The following is a 6,942-nucleotide window of genomic DNA, read 5'->3' on the forward strand; positions in this document are numbered from 1 at the left end:
AAAAAAACTATCACCAATAAAAGAATCAAACACTTTCAAAGATTCTTTCTTTTCCTTGTAACTAAATTGGGAAAATTGAAAAAACATAACCTTTTTAATTTTACTTTTACTTACTATATTTTTAACATATCGTTATCATTCTTTCTATATATCATTCTTTCTCTTCCTCATTGCTAAGTTCCCATAACATGTTATACAAGGTAGCAAGTAATAGTGGTATATCATAGCATAGAAGTGTGTCAAATATACATCGTCTTCGATCATAGGTTGAAAAACACCTTATGATCGGCAAATTTGATAGTACAAAAAGACATAAAATGTCATATGAGTTTAAAAAGGTGATCATCCTATCACTGATGATGATCATGATAAGAAACCACTACTCAAGCCACCCTACAAAGGAACCTTCTAAAAGGTCCTGGGACCCCAATCACGCAACGATGTAACCTATGTGGAATATCATCTATGGTAGTCTTTGGAATATCTGTTGTCAAACGCTCTAGATGATTCTCCAATTCGGTCAGGGTCTTTGTAGATTGGTCCTGTGGGGCCGGTACTGCTACAGCTGGGTGTCTCCTCTCATAGGGCTGGAGAGCGGCTAGTCGCCGTGGATCCACATCTACATTTGAAACTTTTTATTATCAGTTTTGGATGATTTAAAAAAAAAAAATAGTTAAAACTTAGGAAATGTTGAGAATGATTTTACCTAAATCATCCCACTACTCTCCTGGTGGAAGAGTCATGTCTAGGTCACCATGGTAATCCATCCGAGCATATGGAAAATCCTGAATCACAAAAATTTGGTTCCCCAACCAACGAAAATACTCAGGCGGAAACCGAACAACCTCTTAACCCTCCTTAGGATGACGAGCCATCACTGCAACCCAACACATTATCATAGGCTCTCGAGGAAGTCCAACCTCAACAGAAAGCGTGTGTGGACCAACATTGGGACCCTCTCTAGACCAAAGCTCACAACTAGGAAACCATATACAAAGTGTTTTAGTTGTCCGTTCTTTGCTCTAGTTAGTTGGCCTTTTACATTCGCCAACACAGCTTCACATCAGTTGAAGATGGTACCTCGATAATAGTCTACTGCCATTCGCATCTGGGATACGGTAGCTACATGCAATGCTACACTCCCGCATAGTCTGGTGACAGTGAACGTGATAACCTTTAGTTCAGGATAGGTGATAGTTTTAATATCGACCCGTTTATCCATTGTTTGTTCATTGCAAAACTCTAATCAGAGACTAGCGATAGACTGGTCACCTGGCCTAGTCCCGAAAAGAGATAATTGTTCACCTCTCTTGGGCAAACCAGTCAAAAGATATATGTCCTCCAGCTCAATTTCGAGCCAGTGACCACAAATCATGAAACATTGGCCCTGTATGTTCCACCTATCCACCAGCCATTTCAAGAAGTCTACTTGGGCCCTCATGCCGGGTATGGCCCAAAATTTAAATAGTCTGCATGCTTTCAATGCATCCAATGTGAGTTGATGATTTATTGCAGCTAGGTCCACATCCTCATGCTCGCGTTCCCGCCAAATAAGCATTTTGTATGTCCTATATTGCACAAAAGACATATTAGAACAATTTAGTTCAAAAATTTTGGGCGGAAGTGGAGAAATTTCAATTTTTTAAAACCTATTTCGCGGGGTCCGCACCTACTGGTTAGGGATGGTGCGTAGGTCCACACTTGTCATAAGCAATAGGTGCGGACCCACGGCTTTTTCCTTTGTAGGAAAATGTTGGGGTCCGCAGGGGCCGCATGCTGCACCTGTGGACCCCCGCGAGCGTTTTTATAAAATAAATTCTCCTTAAGAAAGAAAATTTAAAGCCCTAAAATGAAATGAAAATGGTTGAAATGCAAGATAAGGATGATGTGGATTACCTGGATCTGACGGTTTTCAATTCCAATGGACGGATTTTCCGCAATCTTCACAGGAAGTTTCTTATCCAAAAGCTCTCTCTTCTCACTCTGAAGTCAAACGATAAAAATGAATTTACAAAAGCCCTTTTTATAAGCCTTTTGAATAAATGAATTTTTAACTTATTTATTTTCTACTTTAAAAAGGTAAACTTTTGATGCATTTTTATTTATCTTAAACAAGTATGAGTAATGTTTTGAGTTTTTGTGCAGAATATTGGATTTTTCAGGGAAACTTGATCATTTTCAACAAAAAAACATTGGAGTCCTCTTTAAGCTTTTTTCTAACTCGTAAAATATGAAAATATTGTCGAGTTTTTCCTTTTTAAACTCGTTAAAATGGAATTAAAAGGACGGTCCACTTATAGCTCTTTTCTGACCGTATAAACATGAAAATACCGGACTTTTGTCGTTTCAAGTTCGATATTGGTTATAAAACGATGTGTCTGTTATAGCTCCAAATCTCACTCTTGGGTTTGTGATGCTGCACTCATGGCCCAGGGCAACCCCTCCTTCCATACCTGGTCCAAAATTTAAAAAAAAATGTTTTATTCCCTATACGTGACATTGCCCTGAGATAAACGCGTGTATACGCGGGTCTGTGTATACCCAACCCGCGTATATGTCCTAAAACACTTAAAAAAAATCTCCTTAATTTCGGGTGGAGATCGCGGGTTTTACCTGCTGATCACCTGTTAGTGCCCTGGCCCAACTGTTCCCAATGAATTCCCAACTAAACAACTACTTTGGGAGAAGTATAAAAAGGCCTCAATGGGAAGGCCTAAAGGAGGAGATAAGAGAGAGAAAGGTTATTATGCTGAGATTTCCCTGACCAGGTCTGAAGATCCTAGTGCCTCCTGCACTTCCCCCATTTTTACAGGAAACCCTTGTTTCCTTGTGTGATGATGTCCATCTACTACTTGTGATATCATGGAGTAAGTCATGGAAGGAGTTTGTTAAATGCGTGAGATTGGATGAATCTGGAGGTCGGTTCTGCTTGGATCCTGTGAAAGGACAAATCAGGTGAAATTATTCCTTTCTGTACTTTATTTGTCTATAATAAAAGAAAAACTTGTCTTTGTTCCTGATATAAATCTTCTTCATGTTTATGATATCCATGTTATGATTCATATATGAAAGGTTGTTTAATTGCATAACTAACTACTTTTCAATATACTATGAAGATGATTTCTTTATAATGTTTTGGAGGTTGAAGGAGCAAAAGGAACTCCAAGAAGGGTTTGGACCCTCGAAGGACCTTCTCAAATGTAGGACCTCAGGTACGCTCCTTATCATAGAGTTTGCTCATATTAGCATTATGGCTGTATGGAATGTGTGTTTCTCTGTATAGAAAACTTTCAGTCTGCTAGGGTATCAGCCCAAGACCCTAGGGTAACTTTTCCCTTAACAGTGTCTTTGATCATTTTTTTACTTTTTTCATATCAGAGCCACTAATTATGAAAATTACTCCTTGATTGTAATGGTCAAGTGGTTCTCTCAAGTATTATTTTATATTTTTTTAGGCTTGGGAGACACAAATTTACGAAAAATGACATCCATGGAGTTTTCTTAAGTTTTTCTTCTAACTCACTAAAATTGAAAAACACCTAGTTTTTCCTATACTGGACTCGTAAAAATTTAACAGTAAAGGACCTGTTCAATTTTAAACAGGAACAAACCACTCCTTCTTAGGGTTCAAATTTTAAACTAAGTTGGACTCATTCGAAGGATGACCTTATAACCAAGAAAATGTTATCCTCCTCAAGCTTGTCAAAAATAAAGAGGTACTTGCCAGAAATGGTGGGGGAAAAGAGAGAAAAGTGAACCTATTTGTTACACTTTGTGTTTTAGAAAAGCAGTTAACCACTCTTGAACATGACACTTTTCATTCACCTGGGTTGGGAAATCCTTTTCCTAACAGTTAATCAAACCATATTGAAAGTCTTCAGCCAATTTCTGGGTATTAGCTTTGGGTCAATTTTCACCAAACCATCCGCAGTGTCTTTATGTGTTGAAGAGGTCAGTTCAAATAAACCATTCATCTGCAAAATATATGTCATCCATTTTGACCATCCCTAAGTTAATCCTTGCCAAATACATTTCTTCAAACTTGATCTATGATTTCGTGTTGTGGGCTTGCCTACGATAGATCACTTTCTATCGACTTCAGCTTGTTATCTAGAAAGATGATCTAGAAATCATTAGTACCTTGGAATCTGCATTCCCTAATGGTAGGTTTCTCACCTTCGATGATAGGTTGCATCATTAACCTTCGATCAAAGGATTCTATGACATGTTCGACATCAGCTCATCTATTCACATTTCATGGATTGTTTTGAGTACTTTGAGAGCCATTGACATTACTGGTGGTTTCTCTCACACTTGTTAACAGTTCACATCATTGACTGGTAATCAAGTGGTTTCTACCATGTTCGACTTCGACAAATTCATTCACATGGATAGAATTGTACTAGTTCGGGAAGCAGAAATCAAGACCCTGGATCTAGTTTCCACCATCCAGGCTGCGAGGAATTTTGTTATTCGTTATACAGTGGACTATTCATGAACAGATGGTTGTGCCCACACTGTGTCTACATATGTCTATACTTGTGATGTATTACAAAATCATTCCTGTATCAGAACAGTTTAGTTAGTTTTTTAGTCAGCTTTGATCTGAGCATGGGAATGCCTACCTCAGCAATGATATGATCACATATATATATTTTGCATTGAATCTTTTTACAGATTCTGACTGGGGTGTCCACAGGATGATCTTTGAAATGATAAAGTACTTCACTCTTCTTACATGAAAGGATTTCATCTTCATCTATTACAGACTTCACACTTTAGGGGGCAATTTGTTGCACAAAAATTGTCACCATGAAATTCTGCAATCTGTGTGAGTCTATCACCACTCATACTTTCGTCCCTTGCAAGTCTTAAACCTCAGTTCTTCATATCAAGCCTTGAAAATAAGAGAAAGCCCTCAAAAGTCTATAAAACTCTGGTTCCACACTTTCTCTTAGAATTACCTGCGGTCTCACACCTAATGGTCATGTCCCCTACGCACCTGACCGCTCTGTCTCTGTGTAATGGGTGCAGACCCCTGTAAAAGTCAAAAAGGCACAAGTACATTCTTAAAAACTCACTTTGAGTCATTTCTGGAAGCTTGTAGAAGGAATCTTGAGGTGGCAAGTTTGCTCCTTTAAGTTTCATGCATCCCATACCTTAAGGAGCTAACCCCTTGATGTGAGGAGCTTATCCCTCTGAAGGAGGACTCTATCCCTTGGGTTACTGAGGGGGTTGAAAGCTGAATATTGTTGAGGTGAAATGCTACTGGAACTTATTCTTCCTAATTGAGCTTTTGTGAGGAAAGATTACATACCTTTTGATCTCATTTGGAAGAGTGTGAGGCTTGTCAAAGTAGGGGAGATTCCTGTTTCAGACCCTAGGAGGAGCTTGTACAACATCAAGGCACCAAAGGTTGTAAAGTTCTTCTATTTTCAAAGTTAATACAATCAAGTTTATTTTTCTCAATAAGTTGTGTTTTATGGTTTATTTTATGAATTCTGTGATCATAATAATGAACTTGATTTGTTATATTAGCTATGTAGGTGTTATTTGATGTGTGCTTGTTTGTGATTGCAGGTTCTGAAAAAAAAACTCTTTCGGACGATTGAAGCATGGCTGCCACAAACTAACGTTGGACTTAAGGTAGGGCCTAAAACACCTCTTTAGTTTTTATTAATGAATCACAATATCTTTAGAGAAAGGTAGATTTTCTTGTCCTACTTGTTGCTAGATATCTGTTGATGCTAGGGAGATCGGTCTTGTCCGCAAGGACGATTTATCCGGCCAACAATTTTATAAGCTCTTTAGATTCCTTGGCAATCTTTCCTTTAAAACATGATACATAAACCAATATTGCTAGTTAGAGATAAAAATTAAGAAAAAAGGAATACTTATCTAAATTTATCATTGTTAGCAACTACTGCCATATTCCACTCATGCCAACAGGTGAGATATTATCTAGATTACTCTTTTGTAGGAAAACTTTCTATTTTAATTCTAATTTGAAAGGTTTAGCTACATGTCGCATGACCATACAAAGAATACATTAATATAAAGGAGCAACAATAAACACAGAAACATGTCATTGCCATAAAATGTGATGTAAGGATATGTAATAAAAATAATGACATAAAGATATTAGCATTACCGCATCCAAAATCCAGATAGAACAATGGGAAAAAAGGGTTTAAGCTTATTTGCAATATTTCAAGTATCATGCATAAATTGATTTCAAATATATTAAATAAATTGAATTCAAACAGATAGAATAATATATCTTTTGTTACAATGCCATGATCTAAAACTTTACAATAATATATGTATGCTTCGTTGAGTAAAGCATTGGAATCGATTATCATTTTCCAACATCTAAAGAGGCAAGGGAAGCAATTATCAATGCATTTCCCTTTTTGTCTTTGAAGGGCTCCTTGAATTTATTTTTTCTATTTTGGAGACCTAAAACATTTGATTATTCACACAATGAGAATAGTAAATTAATACATCTTCGAACAGTAGAACATTTGATGAACCAAAGTATGAGAATAATGGAATATATCGCTAAAGTAAAATACATCATGAAACTACATTTATCCTCAAAAGTCCATGTGGTTTTCTTCTTTTGAAACTAGATAAATCCTCAAAATTCCACGTGATTTTCCTCTTTTGAATAAGAGTAATACAGGTGGAATTAAAAGCACCTAGAAATCTCCATAACTGTTTGGATTCATTGACCATATTTAAGAGGTTACCTTGGAAGAATTCATAGAATCCCAAATAAAACTGTACTATAAAACTATCTAGCCTTGGGATTTTATTACTTTTCATGAATGAGAGAGTGTAGAGAATATTATCTTTAGAAATATCTTCTCTTGTGGAATCATTCATTTCATCTATTATCAATATTTGGAACACATTTATAATTGAAGAATCTCATGGGTA

This window comes from Pinus tabuliformis, chromosome 1_2 (assembly GCF_031772625.1).
Source record: "Pinus tabuliformis cultivar Carrire ecotype Pingquan chromosome 1_2, CPIR1, whole genome shotgun sequence".
In the NCBI taxonomy this organism is placed as follows: domain Eukaryota; kingdom Viridiplantae; phylum Streptophyta; class Pinopsida; order Pinales; family Pinaceae; genus Pinus; species Pinus tabuliformis.